Below are 25112 nucleotides of genomic sequence, written 5' to 3'. Positions count from 1 at the left end.
TGTCCTCCCTGGAGGAAAGGCCACATGATGATGGAAGCAGAGGATGGAATGGCCAATGACCACTAGTGACCAGGAGGAGAGGACGAGGGCTCCCACCTAACACATTCAGAGGTAGCATGGCTCTCACATCATCTTGATTTTGGACCTCTAGATTCCAGAACTGTGAGAGAATAAATCCCTATTACCACTGAGTTTGTGGTATTTGTAATGGCCACCTAGAAGACTGAGACCATAATGCACTGGGCGGGTCAGAGTTCTGTAACCTGAGGATAAATCTCTGAATCCTTGGACTGTGACCTTCAGTGGCACTTCTTGGTTATTCTTTTCCTGCCCTGACAGGAGACTCGAGGGCTAGAGGCGCTGTCTCATTGCCCTTCCCCTTGGGAAGATAAGGCCCTGGTAAAAGCAATGTCCCTTCATGGCAGGCCTTGGTTAGGAGAACAGAATGTTCTGGGCTTTAAAAATGGTTACTTTTCCCTGCGCCTATTGTGAAATGGTTACTTTTCCCCTCCCCTAGCCTGAAGCCTGGGGATTCGTCTCCCATTTTCACAGTGAGAACATGGTGGGGCTCCGGGAGTAAACTCCAAGCCAGCGTGGGCCAGCAGACTGGACGCCGGGAGGGTTTAACTCTCAGACTACCTCACTTCAGCCTCCAGCAATCCATCCTCACCTTTTGAGTCCTACCAGCTCCTCCCGGCTCCAGGGGGGTCTTCTGCTCTGGGTAAGTCATGAGTCCCTCATTCCTCCATCAGGATAGGTGACTTTCATTCTCTGAGAGGTCTAAGAAAAAGCATTGATTGTAAGCTTGTTCAGTTTCTGTGTTTTTCCTTCTTCTGAGGAAGTAAAGACTTCCATGCTCTTTGCTGTTTTCTGGTGGCTTTTTGTCAGCCAGAATCACACATGGTTTTGTAAAGGGATTCAATTTACCTACTAATTCCTCTTTTTTCCTTTGCAAAGGAAAAGGTTATATGGAAATAAGACATGGAGTAATGAAAATAAAGTTTCAAAATTGTACACAATCTCTCAGAGTAACGATAGTCTGGTCTGAGATTCTGACTTTTCTCCTAGAAATTTCTTGAATCCTCTGTAACCTTCCTGGCTACTGGTCATTCCTCCTTTTCTGTCACTGAGCATTTCTTATCTTGTACTTCTCAACACTTGTTCTCGTTGTGTCTCTTAGAAATTCTTACTTTGTAAAAGATTTGGGGTCCAACGCCCCAGGCCTCTCTGACCTTGATAGCTGCCAGTTGGTGATTAAGGCTGGAAAAAGTGGACATCATCGAATTGGATTCTTTCCCTGGCTGGTGTAGAATGGGTGGTATCTATTGCTAAGTTCCTGCTTGCTAGCATGTGAGGGGAGGCAGGTGACCCCAAGATCTGCCCTGTGATCTTGGTTCTCATAGGGTCAGGCAGCCCCTAGGAAGAATCTTATGAATCTGACCTCTAGAAATTTGTCCACTCCGCCTTTCTCTTTGAAAGTATTACAGACATCTATCACAAAGGAATGCATGTTCACTGTGGAAAGAGTGGGAAATATAGGGTAAGTATAAGGAGAAAGGAGAACTGGCTCACAATCCCGTGATCACTGTTGTGCTGCAGTTTCTCTGGCCTTTAAATTATGCATTGCTAATACTCAGGAGGAAGGATGAGGAATTTTTTAGCTGTCGATAAGGATTGCTGCGGTTGCCAGAGATGTCTATAAAAAGGAGAGTTCAGTAGTTCAGGAATGTGGCTAGGCAGGAGCCTGGCCTTTGAGGTCTGTTACTCACTGGGTGCCTTTGGGCACGTTGCCTTTCTGGATTCTTCATCTGCAAAGCAGGATGGACAGCACCTACCTCCTGAGTACATAGGCACTGATGTACGTAGCGTGCTGTAACAGCACTGGGAGCAAAGTGCGACATGTAGGTGCAATTGGAGAGGAAGGAGAAGGAGCAGGAGGGAGAGAAGTGGGACCACAAGTATGACAATTTCTGCTTTTGGAAGTGTGTAATCTTTGTATAGTGCATTGTTTATATTTCCAGGGAAAGATTTTTTTTCTGTTTTAAATGTGATTTATAGCAAGTACTATGACCTGACTTCAAATTCCAGTTCCATCAATAAATGTGATTTATAACATTTAAACCCAGATTTCAGCTCATCTTCACAGAAGAGTGCCAGCTAATAAATGAAGAAAGAAAGGAAGAGTAGATAATTGCCATTTTGTAAAGACCCTGTCGTGAAGCCTCTAATCCCATGGAGGGAAGGGTGGGTGGCAGCAGGATCTTAGCGTGCTGTCAAAGCATACTTCACAGATTATATGTGATGATTACAAAGCCATGATCTGCTGCTCCTCACCTGAACTGAATGAGCAAAATTAGATGGACAGGTAATGGGACAGACTAACATTACGTGCCTCTTCTTGTGATCTGTTGGGAAAGACACAACACCTATGTAGCATTCTTGCCAAAAATGGTTAATCTGAACTGCCTCATGAGGAAACTAAAGGCAAATAAGATTAGAGAGTCTAAAGATCCTTCAAGAATGTCAACGTCATAGAGGCCACCAAAAGATAGGGACTGAGCTCTAGATGAAAATGTATTCCACAATGAAATACATAAATACTTCAGTTTTTTTCTGTTTATGTTGTTTGTTGATAACTTGGGCTTGAACTTGCGAGGCTGGTACTCTACCACTTGAGCAACGCCTCCAGCTGAACAGTGAAATACAATTTGTGAAGCTTGACTGAATGAAGGATCATTTTTTTAAAGGTTTAGAGGAGATGAGTGGTTAAATTTGAATAAGAAATGTCTATTAGGCAATATTATTAATATTATGTAGGTAATATAATATTATTATATTAGATTGTACTATTGTATGTTAAATTCTTGGCCATGAGAATGGTTTTGTAATTTTTAAAGACAATGTCCTTTGAAGAGATGCAAGTGAAGTATTTAGTAGGGAGGCAAGCTTTTGTCTGTGATTTATTCCAAATGGCTCAGCAAGACATCCACACATGTGTGCATGTACACATGCAATTGGTGAGGGTAAACGAGTGGTTGTTTAATTGTTTTTCAAATTTTCTTGAAGTTTCACAATTAAAGATAAAAATTGGGGGTAAAGTCCTGCTTTCAGTTAAGCACTAGTGTAAGAGTTCTCTCTAGCCCCCAGGAGATTTAGACAGCCTCTAATTTAAACGGCAATCATAGTCTTTTCTGACTATGCTTTTCCACAAGCTCATTTGTGGACATCTGGTCTACCTGAGTAAGCTTACTATTCTCTACACTTGAATTGTATTTGGTTTTGTTTTTATAGTTCTAAGAAAATTCCATTGAGGTATACTTAATGGGTTCCTGAATATTGATGCTACTAAAGTGCTACTAATTTTAAGAATTGTCTTGAACAGACTAAAGAGAATGTGCAGTGAAAAAGAGCTGTGTTTAGGTTGTGGAAATTTCACAATTATATAGGGAAAGCAAAGAGTTCATGTGAAAGCCTCTTTCTTTCCTAGTGACATCTGATCTCATAACAAAGACTCAGATCTATTGTCACATTAAGGAACCACGGAAAGCCAAGACCCTTCTGCTGGGCAATCCCTGAGGAAATAATGCAAAAATCATTAGAAAACTAACAGTGTAGGGCTGTTTGTAATGTCTTATAGAATACCAGCAGCGTACTCTCTCCTTTGCCACACAAAGCAGATGGAGATTATCACTTTGCTTGGTGACAGAAGAAAACACTGTCACATAATAAAGGAATAAAAATAGTGGGAGGAATTCGAAAAATGAATTCTGTCCTTACCTGTAATTTCATAAAGGGATGGTACATGTATCTTCCACTTGCTAATTCCAATTGTTTAACGGGATTGTCTAAAGGACTATGTTAAGAAGGATTTCTGGGGCAAAAAGAATGCAGGAATTGATGAGTGATGTCTGTTAGGAGTTTTTGAAAGGGTGCATATCATGTTTTCCATCTTCGAACTCCCAACGTGACCTAAATTGAATACTTGAAAAACACTGAAGCCTTCAAAAAAGCATGTATCAAGGTAATGATCATAACAATAGCTTATATTTACTAGGTCCTTCCTAATCACAGGCAGTCCCCTCATGCTTTGTATTTGTTGACCACTTAATCCTTACAATAATCTGATGAGGTAAGCACTATTATTTTAACTCCCATGTTACAAATAAGGAAGGGAAGTCACCTCCTGCAAGGTGCGTGCTCCCTTGGCAATATGGCCTTCCCCTATTTCAAATTTCACCCCTGCTCTGTCACTGTCAATCCTCTTTCCCAGCTTTAATTTTGCCACTTGTCTCCAACTGACCTGTCTATGCTAGCTATTTGTTCATTTTCTGTCTCCTCCCACTGGGACGCAAGCATTCAAGGACAGGGATATGTTTGCTTTGCTTGCTCTGCATCTCTAGTGGCTTCCTGAAGTCACTGTTTGACACATAGTCATTGCTCAAGGAATACTTGTGGAATGAATGAATGAAGCATAGAGCAGTTTGGTATCTTACTGAAGGTGCTACAGCTACTTCCTAGTGACAGCTAGTGGGAGATCTCATGGTTACTTTCTGTTGGGAAGTTGAGAAGCTTCCACCTATGATAAACAACCCAGAAACTACAGAGAACCTGAGGTTTACATATTTTGAGAGTAAAATGGAAAGGGAACCAAGGAAGCTTCCAGATGGACAAAGTAGATGCCATGTGGGTGTGAGATGTTGGATCATCAACGTTCTTGGGATTTCCATTGCTAAGAGATGATGTGGGTAATTGCATCCTGCTGAAATGGAGACAAAGACACAAAGCCTGACTCTCAGAGAGGCACCTAGAGCCAGCAGGGGCCTAGGCTGACCACAGCTAAACTTCTGTTTCCCAGGATTTTTTGATTCAGGAGCTAATAATTTGAGGGACGTTGTCAGCATACAGAAACTACTGGGAGGTCTGCCAATGGCATGGAAAGAAGGGAAATGTGACTGTCTGAAAGCCATGCTCTAACACCAACAGAACGTGGACCATGAGAGTTCAGTCAAGGCCCTTCAGCTGATAGAGTCATCCAGAGTTGCAGCGAGGGCTTGGTAGTCATTGTAGAAAGGACAGTCATGGTTGGGGCATTGGCAGTACCCCCTGTCAGTGGTAGGGTTAGGGGACCAGGCCCATGGATGCCACGCCAGCTATTTGGGTCTTGTACTGGTTGGATAGCAGGGAGGCTAGGTAGCAGAAGCTGTGAACATTCGAGTCACAGAACTTGCTCAGAAGCCTTCTGGTTATTTGGCTTCCTGGGCATCTTGGCTTGAGTGAGCCAAGGTTCTGCTGATCAGAAACCAGCAGGCTTGCAACCTTGGAAGCTGTGGTTCTCAGAATGAGCTCAGCTAACGTGACTTGCTCTCCAAAGCCTATGCATCAGACTTCTGAGCCTCTAAGCGGAGGACCTGCCTTGGGAATTCCCCCAGGGGAGGAAGTTCCAGGAGTCTTGGGGACTGCCGTCTCTGTCTTCCTTGTTGTGTGCAGACTCACACTCACACTCATGGTCTTTAACGAGGTCCTTGCTGGGCAAATAGGTCTCGGGCTACTTCTTGGTCAGGGGAAAGGGGGGATGTGGTCCTTTTAGAAGCTCTAAGGGCACCTGTTCTTGCCTAGTCCAGCTATCAGTGACTGCATTCCTTGACTCATAGCCTCTTCTTCCATCTCCAAAGCCAATAACAGTGGTTGAGTCCTTTGTGAATCCTGCCCCAGACCTCTCTTTTGCCTCCCTCTCTACCTTTAAGGACTCTTGTGATTGCATTGGGTCCATCCAGGTAATTTGGGACAGTCTCACAGTTGTTAGGCCAGCTGATTAGCAAGCTTAACTCCATCAGCAACTTCACTCCCGTTTGCCACGTAACTGAACATATTCACAGGTTCTTGGATTAGTACAAGGACTCATTTGGGTTGGAGGGCATTTTTCTGCCCACCCCAGATGCTCTGAGAAATTCTTCAGGGCCCACATAAAACCTCTCTGGCTACTGATGTCACTTGGACCAGCATCTCCCTCCTGGCCACCTGAGAACAAACTTTTCTGGGGTGCACATTCTTCCCGAGCCATTGCACCCCAGTGTGGGCTCAAGTGTCACCATAATCCCCTAGGACTCAATTGAAACAAGATGAGAATGTTAGTATTGGGGCAGTGAGCGCCAGGAGTTCTGTTAGCCGGGGAAAGCCCTGGACCACTGTTAGGGCAGAGGGTGGGGCTGGGGGTGTGGGTATCTGCAGGAATTTGGGCCACAGCTCAGAGCCTCCCACTCCTCTGAGGGAGGAGAGAGGAGAAAGAAGGCTTGAGAAGGCAGTGGGTGAGCAGAGTCTGTCAGCAAAAGGCCTGTGTGGGAGCTGCCCTGAGGATGTTCCCAGGGACAGGGTGGCTGGAGGCCATTTTGGCTGGGGAGAAGTCTGACTGACAATCCAAAGCTTGTGTTTCTGTGTGTGAAATATCTGTTTCTCTGCAGCCCCTAAACTTCAGACCATGACACTCATGGCTGCCCAAGACAAGAGGTCTTGCTGGGACTCTGAGAAGAGGCTGAGGAGCAGAGTGGCCTGAAGGACCAGGGGCAAAAGAGGACTGTAGGCAGAAGTGTTTCGGGGTGTCAGCAGCCCACTTCTGGGGACTTGCAGAAACCCTGGAAGGGTTGTAGTCATCCCCAGGCCACAGGATAGGGAAGGCTCTGGCCCTTTGGGTTCTGGATAAGCCAACCTCAGTTAGAGCTTGAGGCCTGGCCAGATTCCAGCGGACTTCTAGGTTGTATGGCTAAGACCAGGCCATATCTTTTAAACAGACCTTATTACCAAAGGTTTGGGGCTAACTGGAGAATGTGCCTACACCTCAGCTGCATCTGCCACAGGCTCTCCTCCCTTTGTAGGCCCGGCCTTTGTACTGCTGTTCAGTGTGTGCACAGGTCCTGGTGAGAGTTCCTCTGGCCAGGAATCTTTTTCTGCTTTTTGAATTCAAGTAAGATATATTTGATACATTGTAAGAACTTTTGTGAATGCCACATGCACTCCACTTAGCACAATAATAATAATAATAATAATAAGCTGTTGAAAAATAGAGGGAGGGAATAAGACAGGAAAAGACCAGGGGAATAGAGGGCTTTAATTTGAGCAGAGTACAATATATGTATGTGTGGAACTCCTTTGCACAATTAGTATACACTAAAGAGTATCTGAAACAGCCACTTCACAATGATTATGCTTATCAAAAAGTGCATCAAAGTATAATGTTACCTTTAAAATGTACAATAGAAATGGCACTCATAGTGTTTCATGACACAAAATACATATGAAATTAAAATTTCATTTTCAGCTGGCACTAGTGGCTCATCCCAGTCATTGTAAGCTACTTGGGAGGCTGAGATTAGAAGGATTGGTAGTTTGAGACCAGCCTGGGCAAATAGTTCATGAAGCCTCATCTCCAAAATAACCAGAGCAAAATCAGGAATCTTCTCTGTTCTCAAATACAGCCTTCTCTGGGCTTGATGAAAGGGGGAGGAAAAGCCACTTTTGCTCTCAATTCAGGCAACTTCAAATTGCAACTGGTTCCAAGAGGAGCCGTCAGCCTTCGTGCTCCTCTGGTCCAAGGGTAGGCCACTTTAAGGCTCTTGTATGTGTTGCAGAATTGCGTTCTAGAAACCACACGAGGAGATCTGCCAGTTTTATCAGTGCCACTGGATAAATCACTGCCAACTTAGTATGACAAACAAGTTCATTTTCATTTTCAGTTCTTTGATTACATGCGTGTGAAGGTGTTTTAAAAATATGCACATTGCTTATTTTGAATGAGATTAGTAATAATGAAAAGCCTATTTCAAATGTCATGAGATCTTTAGATGTGAGAAAAAATTCAATTTATATGAAGAGGGAAGGTTTTGTTATCTGTGTGGCTTTCGTTATGAGAGTTGAGAGTGGGGGGGAAGAAAAGAAACACAAGAGAAAAGCTAGGACGAGGGGACAGAGAAGAGGAGAAGGACGCAAGCAGGAAGAAGAGATGAAAAGGAGAAAACACACAATCGCTTTGCACCAAGTCCTGGGCCATGCCTGGAGGCAGGGGGGTGGCTGTGGTCTAGACCCTCGTTCTGCCACATGTCCGCCAGTGTGACCTGGGGCTCCTTTATGCTGTTAAAGATTGTTAAAACCCTCCACGTTTTTTCCTATGTAGATTATATCTATCAATACTTATATATTAGGAGCAAAACAGGAAAAACCTAAAATATTTATAAATAATACTTACCAGGGACTTGGAATGTGGTTCAGTGAGGGAGCACGCACCTAGCATGCACGAGGCCCTGGTTCGATCCCTAGCACCGCAAAAACAAAACAAAACAAATCTCTTGGATGTCATGCTTAGTTAAAGATGGCTGACCTCTCCTACTGCATGTAATCTGCTGTGGTGTCACATGTCACAGAGCCTCTGGAAAACTCCACTCACAGGTGGAAGAGCGGAAAAGGTTCACAAAGTCTCAGCACTGTTATGAAGGTAGTTCTAACCTTGAGGATCCCAGTGTCCCAGGAACCCCCTCAGGGGTGTTCTGGTTACACTTTGAGAACCAGTGATTGAGGCAGATTGAGAAAATTCTCCCCCTCCCTCCCTAAAAAGGGAATCTAGCAATACATGACAAGGACTATAAAAACGTAGTGCCCAGCTGGGCGTGGTGGCACATACCTGTAATTCCGGCAGAGGCTGAGGCATGAAGGTCTCAATTTCTTCCAGGCTAGCTGGGCTGCTGGTGAGAGTCTGCCTTAACAAACAAACGATCTTGGTGCTTATTGATGCGGTGGTTCCCCCTCAAGGACTGTGTTTTAAAACCATCTCAAAGAAAGGAAAAAAGTGCCTACATGAAATATGATTAAGGAGTGACTGAATAAATGCTGGTTTATCTACTCATTTGGCTTAAGTGGATAATCATAAAGGCTATGGACTTGCATGGAAGGAAGGCATACAGCCTTCAGCGAAGACAGCACTTGATGAAATTGACTCTTTATTTTTGTCTTAGCGCTTGTTTATTACATTCTGTTTAGATAACACTTAAAAAATTCTTAACTCATACGCCCATTACCTGTACTTAATTTAATTCCCTATTCGGTCATTCTGACCCTTATAAATGTCTCAATTTAGCAACCAAGCAAAACTGACTTTTTTTTTTGGCTGTACTGGGGCTTGAACTCAGGGTCTACACCTTGAGCTATTCCACCAACCCTTTTTTGTGAAGGGTTTTTTCAAGATAGGGTCTCGCAGAACTGTTTGCCTGGGCTGGCTTCGAAACACAATCCTCCTGATCTCTGCCTCATCAGTAGCTAAGATTACAGGTGTGAGCCACTGGCACCCAGCAAAATTGACTCTTAAGATGTCTGCCAGTCTCAGACTTTTGAGTACCTAGAGATAAAAGTCAGTCAGGGACGGTATGTTCTATATGCTATGGAGCCTAGAATTGCGGGAGTATTTGTTCTTTTTTTTTTTTTTTTTTTTTGGTTTATTGTCAGTGTTATTTATTCATTTATTTAGAGACAGGAGCTCACTATGTAGCCCAAGGGTGGCCTTGAACTCCCTACCCTTCTGCTTCAGCCTCCTAAGTGTTACAGGCTTGTATCACCATCACACCTGGTGAGTCAATGTTTTCTTTTTAATTGCTTTTTTGTTTTGCAATAATTAAAAACAAAAGTAAGGACTCTCTAATCTGCCTTACTTCCCCCTTCCCCCACACCACAGTGTGGTTATGTGATGAGTGGAGGGGATTTTCCTAGAGACCTGGTGGGGGGAGGGTGGGAGGCAGGTAATAAGTGGAACTTTCCAGGGATCGAGCTGGGTTGATGTTACAGCTCACTCAGTGGTTCCCATTCATTGGCCACTTGCCAATCATTTGCTAAGCAGTTGATATCAGAGGCTGACAGGACACAACAGGAAACTGGGGGTGGGGAGCCCCATTTCACTTACCTGAGGGAAGGAAGAAGCTGGTGAGGGTAAGGACCTAGATCAGAGACCTGACCATACTGCAAAGGAGCAGGCGAGGGCCTGGGGAAGCGGCCAGTGCTGGGACTGTGGGTGCAGAGGGAACCCCAGCTGTAGATGCTCATGCTGACTGCGCCTGCACCTGCTGGGGCGGGATGCAGAGAATTCTTGCTTAGGCAGCCCAGGGCCAGGTTTGTGTTTCAGGAAGTGTTGCTGGTTGCCTGTGCAGGACTCGTTAGGAGTTGGGGAGGACTCATTAATGTTGAACACGATGGTATTTTATTTATTTATTTATTTACAACAGTACTTTTAAAAAAGCACAAAATTTGTCGTAACGTTGACCAATCAAATCCCTAACCACTCTTGCAACTTGGGTTCAGTCTTCTAGATTGCAAATGTGCTCTTTTATTGGTTTCTTGCTCTTGGCTTGGGAGCACACAGTGGGCTGGCTTTGGTTCAAGGGCTAGTGACAGAGGCCCCAGCTTCAGCTCACTTAATGATCTCTGTTCTTGGCAACCTGGGCCAAGGTCATTTGCTATCATTGGTATCAATAATTTCATTTTCCCCCCATTTTCTATGCACATTCTTAAAACAATAAGGACTCACCTCAGTAAAATGGACTGAGACCAGCTGATGGTGCTGAGCAAATGGTGCAACTGATGGAGGGGGCTACACAACTGAGGTCTTGGTGGCCAGGCAGCTGCCCCGGGCAGTGGTTGAGGAGCTAAAGGGTTTCTCTGGGTGGGGTGAGTGACAGGATGGGAGGTGTTGGACTCTACCTGGCCAAGAGTAAGTTGCACAGGTGATGGCCAAGCATGGAGAATATGGTGGAAGGGCTGGGTTGACCAAGGCTCGGCATGAAACTGTGGACCTCCTCCTTTACGTCTGGGCTTCACTAAAGTGGGATTGTGACACAGGTATTCTGCCATTTCTGTTTGGAGGCGTGTCCCAAGGAACCCCAGCAAAGTCCAGAGAACCACACTGAGTGCCCAGCTGCCATCACTGCCTGGCCCTTCTCCATAGGCCCACACATCCCTGGGGGTCTGGTAGGTCAGTTCTTGCTTTTCTCCCTGCCAGAGCAGAAACTTGGGCTGGTGCAGGTAGGGGCTGTAGCAGGAAATCCCCCTACTCCATGTTGGGATACCCTGATCAGACCGCTGCCCCACACCCACTCTCTCTTTCCTTGTGGCTTCAGAGCCACCTCTTCTTCTTCTTCTTCTTCTTTTTTTTTTTTTGTGGTACTAGGGCTTAAACTCAGGGCCTTCACCATGAGCCACTCCACCAGCCCATGTTTTGTGATAGGGTTTTTAGAGATAGGGTCTCGCAAACTATTTGCCTGGGCTGTCTTCAAACTGCGATCCTCCTGATCTCTGCCTCCTGAGTAGCAAGGATTACACGCATGAGCTACCGGTGCCCTACTGAGCCACCTCTTCTGATAAAGACACTTTCTTCTCCTCCACCACCAGCCTTGTTAGAGTATAATTGACAAAAATTGTGTCTAGTGTGTGGTATGATGTTTCAATATATGCATATATTGCGAAATGATTAAATCAATTTAATTACGATATTCATTACCTCACATGATTTTTTGTGCTGAATAAATTTAAGATTTCCCCACAGCAATTTTCAAGCATAATACATTGTTATGAACGATAGTCACTGTACTGTACAGATCTCCGAAATCATTCTTCTTGTTTAGCTGAAACTTTGCATCTTTTGCACAGCATGTCCCCAGGTTCCTGGCTCCCACCACTTCACTCTCTGTTTCTTGTCCTTCTTCTTCTTTCCTCCCCACCCCTCATCTTTGTCTTCTTGCTTTGAACCGAGATCCTCCTGATCTCTGCCTCCTGAGTAGCTAGGATTATAGGAGTGTACCACTGGCACCTGGCTCTACTCTCTGTTTCTATGAATTCAGCCTCTTCAGATTTCAGATGTAAGTGAGGTTATGTGGCATTTGTCTTTTTGTGCTTGGCCTTATTTCACCAAACATGTCTTCTGCGTTTACCCATGTTGTCTCAAATGACAATATTTCTCCTTTTTAAAGGCTGAATAATATTTGATTGTGTGTGTGCATGCAGGCACACACACATTACATTTTATTTTTCTTTCTTTTTTGGGGGGGCAGTACTGGGTTTGAACTCAGGGCTTTGTGCTTGCTAGGCAAGGACTCTACCACTTGAGCCACTCCTCCTGTCCACACTGCATTTCTCTATCCATTTGACTGTCAGTAGACACTTATTTTCATTCCATGACTGGCTATTGTAAATAAAAGGACACTTCTTAATATAACCACCAGGCCATCATCATAGCTAACAAAATTATAAAATCAGTCTCTGATATCATTAATAATCAAATTTTCCCTTTGTGTTCTGTGAATTTGCCTTTCCTCTCCCCACCCCCACCTTTGGTCACTTTAGCCTCTGCCACCCTTAGTATTCTGTCTGTCCAGTCTATGACCACCACAAGTTGTTACCACAAAGGAGCCCCTACCCCTGGGCCTGAGCTGGCAGACACAGACCCTTCTCTTAAGGGTAGGTGGGTGGAAAACCAGCAGCTTCCAGCAGCATAAGGAGGCCACACCTGTGTCACGGAGGCTGCAGGGCTCGCTGGTTATTCAAGTAGAAACATCTGCAGGGCTTAGTGTAGGATTCTTGGTGGTGATGAAGGGGCCTTCTCTGGGAACTTTGGGACAGTGGCCTGGGCCTGAAGACCCCTAAAGGACAACCTGAATGTACATTTGTGACAAAGCATTCAGTGATATTCTTTGCTCCTGGAAGATTCTCCTAACTTCAGGCTAAAACCAGACCAGTGTGACGTGATTAGTGAGTCATTCTTGGGACCCCCCCCACCTTCTTGCTTTCACTCTGAGAACAGCCTCTCTGCCTCTCGTGCCGAGTCACAGTCATCTCTGCTGTGGACGTCTCCCTCAGAACTAACCAGCCATGCTTACTGGAACCCACGTCCCCTCCAGGTCCCCTCCGCAGGCTCTCTCCCCTTCTGGGGTTTTCCCAGGGATGGAGTCCCAGAGCTGGGAGGCAGGTGCACACTCAGTGTGCAGACAGCGTGAAGGCCCAGAGCTGCTTGGTGTTTTCTCGGTCATTACTCTTGTGGAAGTCCCAAGGAAAGCCATTTGGTCACATGTGGAAGATGTGGTTTGTCCTTCCCCAAATCAGGCTTGCTCACTCATATCCACCTGTAGACAATTCCCACGACTCCTCCAGGTCCTTTCTGGGACCCAGACATGCATGCCCCTGTGCATGATGATGGTGGAAGGCATCATGGAGGGGTTTCTGGCAGCTCGGGAACCCCCATAGAGGCCCATCCCCCCTGGTCAGAGCCCAGCAGGTGACTCCTAGCTCTCCTGGCTCCTGTGTCTAACCAACACTACCATTGTTGGCTTTTGGCACTTTCCCCTGAGCCCAGGGACGCCCAGAGATAAACACAGTACCCTTGCACATTCCAGGAATTTCCTGAGCCCAGACAGCTCCCAGGCACCCCACCCAAGGAGGAACTGCAGGGAGAGGAGGTGTGTCCAGGAGTGGGGGGCCGCCCCTGAGGGCACCAGCTAGCTGAGCTCTTTGGTAGTTTCTGGGCAGAGAGCCAGCCAGCCACACTGTCCTAGGGGCACAGAAGCGGCCTAACGGTCTAACTCAGGTTGAAGAGGGGCCTGGCCCAGGTTCTTTCTTCCCTAGCAGTAAGTCTAATGGCCTCCTCCATATCTCCACAATGAACACAGATAGAATTTCTGGCTCTTTCTCTTGCTTTTGCTCTCTTTCTGAAGTCACAAGGACAAATCAAATCAGAAGGGAACAGAACCAAGACAGACTCAGATTGCAGAGCCTCAGGGTCCTGCTCCTGCTCTGTCCCCTCTCAGTTGGCAACGCTGAAGAAATAGCAGCTCTGCTTTCGTCCTGCTGCCCTGCCTCCTCCTCTCTGCCTCCCTCCCCTCTGCTTCTGCCCCTCTCCTCCTGCTTGCCCACCTGGCTCCACCAGGCTCCCATCTCCTGCCAAACAACCCCCTCCTACTTTGGAGCCTACAGGGCCTGCGCCTCCATGAGGCTAACCTTCCTTCCTTCTCCTGCCCCCACGCCCCCTTCTTTGCACTCTTCCTTTGCCCTTGACCTCCCTCTGGCTCTGCTCTGGCCTCCAGATCCCTGGGCAGACTGCTCAGCTCCCTGCCTACTTGCCTCCTCCCACCACCCTCTCCCTGGGGCTTTCCATCAGTGATCTCCTGGGCCTCTGGGAGCTTCCAGAGCAGTAGTCTGCTGGGCACAGGGACAGCATGTGGCAGGCAGCCGCTGTGCAGCCTGGTTGTCCCCTGTGTGCTCCAGGAAGCCCCCTGCCCACAGTGAGTCCTCAGGTATCTGGGGGTCTGGCTTGGTCACTGGACTGGTGACGTTCCTTGAGTTTGATCCACAGGCCAAAATAAATACATAAATGAATAAATGAGAAAAAAGTGGAACAATCTCCTTTTGGTCCACTCTTGGCCTTTCAGAGCTGCCCTTAGAGGGTTGGGAGCCTAAGGGCCTCTTTCCCATAGCTCCTCCCCTCACTCCTCCCCTCCCTCTAACAGGAGCAGCACCCTGGTCTGTGCACACCCTGCTCCCCCAAAACCAGCCTCCTTAGGAGACAGAAACAAAGGCTCCTTTTGCAGGGCAAAGGCCGTGGGGAAGATCCCTGCTACAGGTGTTGGATAGAGGCTGGGGGCTGGGTCCCTTTGGGGCATCCTCCCTGCTCCTAAGAGTATGGAGCTAGGCATGCTGGGATCCAGAGAACAGGAAGCTTGAATGTCCAGGACCCACAGACTGGAGACCAAAGGGCCATTTTTTGCCAAGCAGTCAATAATGCATCTAAATATTTATGAGGCAGAGAAGTGGAGAGCCCTTAGATTTTACAATAGAGATGCAAATAGATATCAAACATACTCAAAATGTTGAAAATATTTAAAAATCTGTACAACTTTTGTATGGAGGTGGAGGCCTGACATGAACTGATAACAGCACCCCATCCTAGTCAGGTTGGGGTCAGGGAGGTCTCTCTGGGGAGTGATATTCAACCTGAGATCCGAAGGACGAGGAGGCAGCTGCAAGTGACTCAGAGCCAGAGGGGAGACTAGGCCACTTTTGTGCCTCAGCTTCCCTCAGCCTCTGGCCTGTTCTGCTTGGTGAGACCTTTGTTGCAGGGGAAACTCACAATGAGGCACAAAGGCCCTGGTGGTCCCAGGGAAAGCTGAGAGCTCTGTGTGGGAACTGATGTGCACACAGCTCTCCATGGCAGAGGTGGACAGAAACACATGTGAACACGACAGAATCCAGGCTGGGCCTGGAGGGTGGGCAGGACCTTGTGATGCCGCCCTGGGGTCAGGTGTCAGAACTGTGCTCAGGCTGGGGCTCCCAGGCACTCAGAGGGCAGCTGTGGTAGTGTCCAGCCATGTCAGGAAGGGGCTTCTGCAGCCTCCCTGGGGTACGGGAGAGAGTTCTGGCTAAGAAGAGACTGACAGATGTGATGGCCTCTCTGAGCCTGTAGGTTCCCAGGCCTAAGCTCCCCCGCCCCACCGCCAACACACTCCTTATTCCCTTTCCTGCAGCCTCCATCCCCCCAGAACAGAGGTGAGTGAAGGCTGGACTGGTGGATGGGGGCCTCACTTTTATGCTCTTCTGTTTGCCCACCAAGCAGCAGCCCATCCCCCTGGGAAGGAGAGTTCTAGGAATCCTGGCTGGCCCCTTCTGGTGCTGTCCCCTGGGGGGGGGGTCACATCTTGAATTGACTTTACTTTGATCCCAGCCTGCTCAGTGTCCAGAATTGTGTGTTCCTTTGGCCCCTGGGGACTTCTCAGTCTTGGTGGCCACCCACCTGTGGGCTGAGATCCGTGCTCTGAAGACAGATCCTCTGTCTGGAGCACCTTCAGAATTCACAGAATTTGATCCCCTGATCCCTCCCGCTGATGGCCTTGCGCCGATTGATGATTCTGGAGTGAGTGCAGTTGGTCAGGGGACCCCAGCCTTGACCTCTGAATTTTAATACTGAGGGTAGAGGCCCTCCCCTGCTACTGCTGACAAGACACTCACTGAGTTGTTAGCCTCCTTCCTCTCTCCTTCATTTGGCAGCTGGGCCTCGGTTCCAAGCACAGGCCAAAGCCCGGTGAGAACCTGCTCCTGGGAGGCTGCAGCTACCCCAGGCCATTTGTACTCACCCTTCAGCCCACGGCATCACAGAACGTCAAGGGAAGCCAGTCTCAAAGACTGGCTCTTTGAGGTGCCTGGGCCCTGGACATAGCTGGACATAGCTTCAGGTGCTACTTGGGGGTAGGAAGTAGCAACCCCTCCTCATCACGCTTCTTTCCCCCTAAAGGCTGGAAGCACTTGCGTGTGTAACTGAGCCTCTCACTGCCACAGCCTGCAACTTTCCTGGGTTGGTAGGGATCAGGGCACAGCTCTCCTCTCTGAACAAGGACCCATGGGACCTACCACGGGCTGCCATATTCAACTTGCACACGTGCTCCTAACCTGTGCTCTTCCTTGTTTCCTTTGGGTCACACCCAGCCTGTAGCCCTGGCCTCTCCCTCTTCTCCATGGGATAAATGGGCACATTCAGCTTTGATATTGCTAGACATCCACAGACACCTTGACTTTGGAGTCCTAGGGCCCTCCAGCTTCCAGCTCACAGGCCCTAGAAGATTCCTTATGAATGTCTATGCGGACTGTTTGCAGGCAGATTGGGGCTCCAGTCTTCTCCGGGGGAAAATAGTTGATGGTTTCCATGAAGAACACCACCAGATCACCTTTGCCTTTTTCGGTTTGGAAACATCTGTGGGAAACAGCTACAGCTACTCATTCCCTGACTCCATCCTGCCCCAGTCCTGAGCATTCTCCTTCTCCCTGTGACCCTCAGCCTCTCCTGGCTCCCCAGACACAGGCACCCCCGACAGAGCTGAGTGAGGGCAGCGATGTCCACAAGGAAGTTAGTGGCCAGGTCTTGGAGCCACTGGGAAAGACTCCCCCCATCCTTCCTGCCCCGGGAGTGAAGGTGAACCCTGGGTTCTCTGAGGGTCAGCCCAGGCCCAGGGCTGCAGGGGACAACAGAAAAGTCTGGGGAAGATTGTGGGGAGTGCACGTTGTCAGCTCATCAGTCCTACCCCTTGCTGCCTCACAAACCTGCCCTCTTAATGGAGCCCTCCATGCCAGCTGCTTCCAGCCTCCAGTGGGGAGGTGGGAACCTTGGTGTAACTGATTGTCTTCTAGAATACGAATTGAGAGCAATGTTTAAAGAGCTCTGAAGAAAGTCCTGGCCTTCCTGGAGTGGTTAATCAAGACCCAGAAGAGAAAGAGTTGAGGAGATCAAGGATTTCATGAACAAATTATTTCCTCCCATCCAAAATGGCCTCCTTCAAATGCCCAAGGGGCATGGAAAAGAAACATCAAGAAAGGCGGGGGAGAGGCCCAGAGAGCCTGTGGCTGCCCCAAGGCACAGCTGTGGCTGGACAGGAGGCCCTGGGTTCTGCAGGCCTCCGCTGTGTGTCCAAAGAGTCTCCTATTTACCAGAGCTTTCCAAACGAGCCCCTGGAACTTTCATTCACTGTCTGAACCCAACTTCTTTTCAAGAGAAAAGCCTTCAGGAAGTAGTGTTTCTCAAAACAATCTACAATACTTGTTGACACCATTTCCAGGAGAACGGGTTAAAAAGTCCAGGTTGTAGGATAAGCTCGGCCATGTGTTTTGGTTGTCTCATTACAGAAAGAGAACTTTCACTGTATCTTAGGAATCTAATTTGAGGGATTTGGATTTTGTTCTTCTATTGAGCGAATTTTGTCTATTTGGTGGTTCTGATGGCATCTGTTTTCACAGTTGACAGAATTTGAGAAATTAGTTTCAACGTCCTCCTAGATGAGACGGGGTCATTCTGAAAAAGCTGGGGTAAGACTGTGCAATGGCTTATGATTTTACCCAGAATCCTCAAAACACACATGGGGATTACAAATCTATCATGATGAATGCATTTTAACTGAGTATTTCCACTCATAAGACCCAATCTAAAGTCAGGACCCTGTTATTCGAAAGCCAATTGTGTTTTAAAATGTATTAATAAACGTACGCCATGAGGAAGACAAAAGGAAGAATGGGGAAACTGTATGGCACGGGAAATCTGGGTCAGTTCAGAGCAAAAGCGCCACCGCCTATCTTCCTTTACGTAGAAGCAGAAGCAGGGTCATACGTTCTGCTTAGCTTCCAGTCTAACAGCCTTCAGGGACGTGAGTGACGACCAAGTAAGTCCAGTGATTCATTTCTGTGTTATGACGACCTTACACAAGCGTATCTGGATTCAGGGTTCTTACAGACAGCGAATTTCCGTGAGCTGAAATCCCCATCTTTGGTGTTCTTCCTGGTTCTCTTTGAGCCACTGCTTAAGGTAGCACCTCAACACAAAGGCAGGATGGGCTCATTCCTCGCCTTCGAGGCTCCTTCACATCTGGCATCTCCCTCTGGCTCTTGGAATTCATGAGTGTGCCACACAGTAGCAAGGCCACTCACTGATCCCTGGCCCTGGCTCAGGTCAGTTCTGCCAGTACTTTGGTTCCATCCCCTGTGGGTATTTCTTGACCAGCTTGCCTCCTTCTCTTCTGTGAGGCAACCTTGGTGACAATTCAAGAGTGAGCTAAGTTATCTCAACCAGCAAAAACCCTTGTTCCTTCCTATTATTGCTTATACTCTCTCTACAACAAAATTAGAGATAAGGGCAAGATAGTTTCTGCTGGGTATTGAGTTGGGGGGAGAGGGAGGGGGTGGAGTGGGTGGTAAGGGAGGGGGTGGGGGCAGGGGGGAGAAGTGAACCAAGCCTTGTATGCACATATGAATAATAAAAGAAAAATGAAAAAAAAAAAAGAGTGAGCTAAGGTACATGAACCAGATAGGAGCTGACAAGCTGTATAGGAACCTCAGGTGGCCCAGAGGTCACCTGTCTGAGGTGTAGAGCTGTGTTTTTGACTTGTGAGTGTGTGTGGTGTTCTGACTTTCCATCTCCTTGCCAGCTGGTGTGGTGTGGAGGGTACAGGTGCCTGTATCTTGGGAGTGAGTGCCTGTGGGAGCATGAGCACGCGTGTTCACGTGCCTCTGTGGATGAATTTGTATGTGTGTGCATGAGCATGTGTGTACTTTTGGGTATCTGTGTTTGACTCTGTTTCCAGGTTTGAGTATGTCCCTGGTGTGTGTAACACACACACTTGTGTGATGAGTTTGTGGGCGCACACATGTTTGTGTTATCACCTGCCTGGACTTGTGCATGTGCATCTCTGGGTGTCTTGTGACTCTGAATTGGGCTTCTGGGTTAGGATTTGTCCCTGGGCATGTGTCTTTAGCTGTGTGCTGACAGCTGAGTGAGTGGTGTGTGATTCTGGCGATGGGCCTGTGAACATCCAAGAGAAGACTGCAATACACAGCACAGTCATTCTGGACCCTGGGACTGAACTAACTGGGAAAATCCCCTCAATGGCCCGAGCAAGTGACCCATTCATTGCCCCATGAGAGAAAGTTCCAGGGCAAAGATCCTGAGAAGACCTGTGGCATTTCCCTGGGCCCCTCATCAGGCGCCCTGTGCTGGGAGGGAGGGGTGGCTGTTGGGCCTTGGGCTACACGCTCTGGTTTCCTGAGATGTGTAACCTGAGGCTCCTTCTCTGATGTGTTCCAGACATTTCTGTGTGCTGGCAGCAAGCCCAGTCTGAAGTCACACACAGCCCCTTTGTCCAACTGTGGCAAATGGGACCTCTTCTTGGATATGTGGTCATGGCAGTGCTGAACCTGGGGTGTCTGCCAGCCCTCTCTGAGGGAGTGAAGAAAAGTACTCCCTGCCCCAGGTGCCAGAGAGCCCCCCCCCCCACACACAGGTCCTGGCACAAAGGGACCTGGGTGTGCTCATCTGCTGGGAAGGAGGACCGTGTGCATCCCGGGAGCCAGAGGATCTGGGTACAGTTAGCTGGGAACTGGGATCCTGGGCAGGAGTCAAGAACGCAACCCAGTGTCCTAACCTGAGGGTGGAGTCAGGATGAGGAGCCAGTCACTGAAGCCCCCTTTGTACCCTGCAGTGACCAGCTCTACCACACTTGTCAGGGACTGTCCTGGCTTAACACCAAAAGTCCAGTGCCCACCCAGGAGTCCCCCAGTCCTGGGCCAACCAGAACCGATGGTTACCTAACCCTACTCCAGGAGGCAAATGGGAACCACACTGAGGAGCCCCAATGCCAGACCTTCCTGAGAGGAGGTTGGCTCTTACTCCAGCGTATCGTGAAATTGGGGGCAGGGGGGTGGATCTTGCTGACCAACCTGGGCTGGGCAAGACTGGATTTCCCTGGCCCTTCAGGCTTGTGTCCACCTTCTGGCCCCAAGAGCTCGAGGTTGGGACTTTCAGTGCTGTTCATAGTTCTGTTTATTTCACATTTGGTCTCTGGACCCCACCTCCCCAACAGGCAGGAAATGTGAAGCATGGTGGGTCTGCTAGAGTGGCTGTTGAGCTATAAACATAGAATATGGGCTCTTTTAGTTTTGGGGAGAGGGATGTGGAGAGGACTGGCCTCTGCAGGCCAGATTTTGTGATTCTAGAGCCAGGGCTGGGTTAGAACCACCATGTTCTGTCACTCGAGGAGGGAGGCAGCTGTGTTTTAGCGTGCTGAGGAGGAAGGACCAGGGCAGTGAGGGGCCAGCAAACAGCCAGCCTGTATGCTAAGGCTGGTGGCACTGCAGAGGCCGTCTACTCTGTCAGCCCTGTGAGGGAGGGTTTATAAGATGGACCGGGGAAGTGGCCTGATCCCAGGTCAATATGGCCAGAAAGTGGCCAGGTGGAGCTCCTGGAACCTGACCAAGCTTTGAAGTGGCTGTAGTTGTGACCTCAGAAACCCAAGTCAGGGAGTTTTGTTTTCTTTTTTTATTCGTTTATTCACATGTGCATACATTGTTTGGGTCATTGCTCCCCCCTGTCCCCTGTCAAAGAGTTTTGAGGCTGAGCTCTGGTGGGGCGGGCCAGGTATTGTCTCCCTTCCCTGACTCCATTCCCCAACATTTTTTGGTTTTTTGGTGGGGCTAGAGTTTGAACTCAGGACAAAGCAGGTGCTCTACCACTTGAGCCACACCTCCAGTCCATTTTGCTCTGGTTATTTTTGGAGTTGGGGTCTTGCAAACTACTTGCCTCGGCTGACCTGGCGCTTCGGTCTTCCCAATCTCAACCTCCCACCTAGCTAGGACCCTAGGCAGAAGCCACTGGCTTCCTTCAAGTGGGGCTTTCCTCGTTCTCCTGCCACAACACACTTCCCTACAGCCTTTATTTGTTTATTTTTTAAATTGTTTTGCTGGGTGGGGGTACATTGTCCCCTGTAGCCTTTAAGGGAGCCTCCACTCCCTTCTGTCTCCTGGGGAGGCTAGTGTGGGGAGTGGGCCTGCTGCTCCTTCTGGATGAACCAGAAGAGGCCCAGCCATGTGAGCCTCTGCTCATGGGGGCTTCAAGAGAAGAGGTGCTGAGGGCTCTGGTTGCAGCCTCCCACTTCCTACGGCCACCCTGGGAGCTGAGGGGCCAAAGAAGTTTGCCCCATTTTCTTTGGCCTATGGACAAAACTCAAGGAAGGTCACCTACTTGCCCAGTGACCAAGTCAGACCCCAAAATGCCTGAGGACTGACTGTAGCAGGCTCCTGCTCCTGAAGCTTCCAGGGACCTTGGTGGCCACTGGCAGGAAGCCCCAAGGAGAGGGTGGTAGGAGGAGACAAGTGGGCAGGGCAGCTGAGCAGACTGCCAAGGGGACTGGAGGCCAAAGCAGGGCCAGAGGGAGGTCAAGGGTAAAGGAAGAGTGTAGAGCTGAGAGGGGCAGATTGGAAGGGGGAAGGACAGAGGGAGGAAGGGACAGGGCACGCAGGGCAGGACCATGGAAGTGTAGGCTCGGTGGGCTCTAGAGGAAGGGGCTTGCTAGAGGGAGATGGGACCCAGGTGAGAGGGCTGAGAGGGTGAAAAGGCAGAAGGAAGGGGAGGGTGGGCGTGGCTGCAGGATGAAAGCAGAGTTGCTGCTTCTTCAGAGTGGACAGAGTGGGAGCAGCTCTGAAATCTGTCCTTGTGAGCAATTAGAGAAAGAGATATGGGAGGGGGTCACGACAGAGGGATAGGGAGAGGGAGAGGGAGAGAGAGAGAGAAGGAGAGAGCACAAGAGTACAGAGAGTCCTAATTGCAGTACAACTGTGCCCACTGAGAAGGTGTGAAAACCGAGGCCCTTGGGGAGCTGTCAGAGGAAGAGCTGGGGTTGGGACTGCTGTGCTTTGCTGCAGGCCAGGCAACGAGGGGCTCCAGGTGTGGGAAGAGAGGCCTGGGTCAGGAGGGGGTCAGGCCTCATGCTCATGCAGAGGCAGCAGGCAGAGGCAGGGCCTACCCAGCAAGGGGTGGGAGGGGGCGGGGGGGGGGGGACTGTCCTTGTGTTTCGCTCCCTCTGCAGCTCAGAGCTCTGGGGGTGTGTAGTCAAGAGGCTTCTGTGCTTTCATCTTATAAATATTCGCACTCATGCTCTTTCCATTTAGAAGTGTAGATCCAATTATTTTAATGAACACTGAAAACTTTCCCTTCCATAATAGCTTTCCCTTTATATAACATTGTGTGCTTTATGTAACGAAAATTGAGTGTACCTTCGCAGACACTTCTGTAATTTAATAATTGCATAATACATAAATTATGACTTCTGGTCACTTTAGATTATAGAACAGTATCCACAGAGTTCATGAGTTCTCTTCTACCTTCACATGAAGTCATTTTCATTCATGTGACATCCTTTAGCATTTTCTGTGCCCTCAGGCACCCAGTGAACATCCACAGAACTGATGTCACAGGTGGGTGAGCTGTAGTGGAGCGGGCATCTCTGGGCACAGGGGGTACCGTTGCCAGGTGCTGGGTGGATGCAGACACTGACTGAAATTAGACAAAGGGCCAGAGCCTCCCACCTGGGGACCCAGGTTTCTCTGTGAGGCAGGAAGCAAAGGCATCTGTGGATGGTGCTTTAGATGTGGATGGATGGGATGGAGGTAGGGGTAGGGTAGACCTGGGCAGCAGAAGGTGGGAACCCCATTCACAGTTATGGAGGGAGTCCTTTGGGGCAGAGAGACTCTAGCATGGGCTGGTGAGGGTGGGGAGTTGTGTGTGGGGTGGGCTAAAGGGCAGGAGCTGAGAGTTGAAGGTGGAGGGTTAGAGTGGAAGCTGTCATCAGGCAGAGGAGGTGAGGGTGCTGCTCACCTTCTTCTTCCATTTTAAAAATATCGACACCTAATAATTGTACAAATTTGTGGGAACACAGTGAAGCTTTAATACACGCACACATTATACATTGCATAATGATTGAATCAAATGGTCAGCACACCCCTCACCTCAAATATTTATTGACTCTTTGTGGCAAAACATTGCAAAATCTCTTGTAGCTATTTCAAGATATACAGTAGAGTGGGGCTGTCAATGGCAGAGGATGTGCTGTGTACGTGCGAGGCCCCGTCCCACCCTCAGCACCTCAAAACAAAAACAAAAACACTAACTTACTCACCCCTTTCCTCCTCACCCTCCTGGCTCCTGGTAACCACCTTCTCTCTGCTCGTGTGAACTTGACTTTTTTAGGTTCACAGATGAGTGAGATCAGGTGGTATTTGTCTTTCTGTGCGTGAATTTTAACTTAGCATAATCTCAGTGCCAGCCACGTTGCTGCAAATCCCAGAGTCTCATTCTTTTTTAAGGCTGAATGGTACGCCATTGTGAACATTGCTTACATTTTCCTATCGACTCAACCATCCACCGAAGGACACGCGGGTGGATTCCGCGTCGGGATTCGGTGGACGTGCAGACATCTCTTCGTCTTACTGACCTCATTTCCTCAGGCAGAGTGTTTGGCTGCTTAATAAGTGGGTTATCTCGGGCAAGTGGTCAAACCTTTCCATGCCTATTTCCACACCTGGAAGATAGATGGCGGGGCTCATGGGCCCTGCTTCCTTGGGCGTAGTGAGGATTCAGTGAGGAAGTGCAAGGAGTGCTTAGCAAGGTATTGCTTGGGTCCGAGTTGCAGCTGTGGCACACATCTGGGCAAGCTCTCTCTGCCTCAGTTTATGCCTCTGTAAATGAGGCTGTTATAATGTACACTTCCAAGGTGCTATGGAGAATGAACCGGCTTTCTTTATAAATTATACCCCTCTGACAAACCCTTAGGATATGTAATACAAGTGGTGGAGAGCATTGTCACCCTTATGGATGACGTCTCCTTGAACAGTTGGGGTGGCTAGGGACGGAGATAAAGCCTGAGCCACAAGGTGTGACCAGGAAGAGGCTTGATGACATCAAGAAACAGAGGTAAGGGACTTTGTGTCTAGGATAGGGAATGCCAGCACATTCCTGGCAAGGATCCTCCCCCATGGCCTGGCTAGGCTCTTAGTACTGGAGAGAATTCTTCTCAATCCCAGGAATTAAAAAAAAAAAAAATCTCAGTTAAATCAAAGATTTCCAGGAAGGATGTGAATGCATAGTTTGAGTCTCGTAAGTGTGGAGGATTTGCTATGGTTTGAATATGAAGTGTCCCCCCACAAGCTCGTGTGTTGAAAACTTGGTCACCAGCTGGTGGTGCTATTTTTGAAGGTGGTGGAAACTTCAGGCAGTGGAGCCTGTTGGAGGAAGTAGGTCACTGGAGGGGTTGCCTTTGAAGATTGTACCTGGTCCTTCCTATCCACCATGAGGTGACCAGCCTCTGCCACAAGCTCCCACCATCATGGAGTTCTGCCTCACTACAGGCCCCAAAACATGGAGCCAGATGATCACGAACTGAAGCCTCTGAAACCGTGAGTCAAAATAAATCCTTCCTCCCTCAGGTGCTGGTCACATCCATGTAATACTAACTGAGACAGACTAAAACAGGGTTAAAGATGCTCTCATTATTAAAAAGAAAAACTACAAGACAATTCATGGGGGGAAAGGACAGGCTATTTTACCAGAATTAAAATTTTCCATGCAGCAAAGCAAACACAAAAATATACATACCTAGGGGAGGGGTGGGAAGAGATGGAGAGGGGAAAATGCTCACAATAAATAAGAATAGAAGTGTAACAGCTAAGGTGCAGCACACATGACCCTGACAGGTGTGTGGGCAAAGGAAACAGTCCACTTTAAGCCTCAGGAA

General features: G+C 48.4%; 1 protein-coding gene across 1 annotated transcript in view; it reads left to right on the top strand.

The window, feature by feature from the left end:
- The first annotated feature begins 387 nt into the window (after nt 1-387).
- The window catches only part of Gpr55 (G protein-coupled receptor 55), a 43399-nt gene continuing 18674 nt past the window's right edge, over nt 388-25112 (top strand). Inside the window, exon 1 of the mRNA XM_074069563.1 lies at nt 388-721. The gene's annotated coding sequence lies outside the window, so the exon portion shown is untranslated. The remainder of the gene's footprint in view (nt 722-25112) is intronic.

This window comes from Castor canadensis, chromosome 4 (genome assembly GCF_047511655.1).
Source record: "Castor canadensis chromosome 4, mCasCan1.hap1v2, whole genome shotgun sequence".
In the NCBI taxonomy this organism is placed as follows: domain Eukaryota; kingdom Metazoa; phylum Chordata; class Mammalia; order Rodentia; family Castoridae; genus Castor; species Castor canadensis.
Note: the sequence above shows the minus strand (reverse complement) of the source record. Positions and strands in the feature narration are given on the sequence as shown.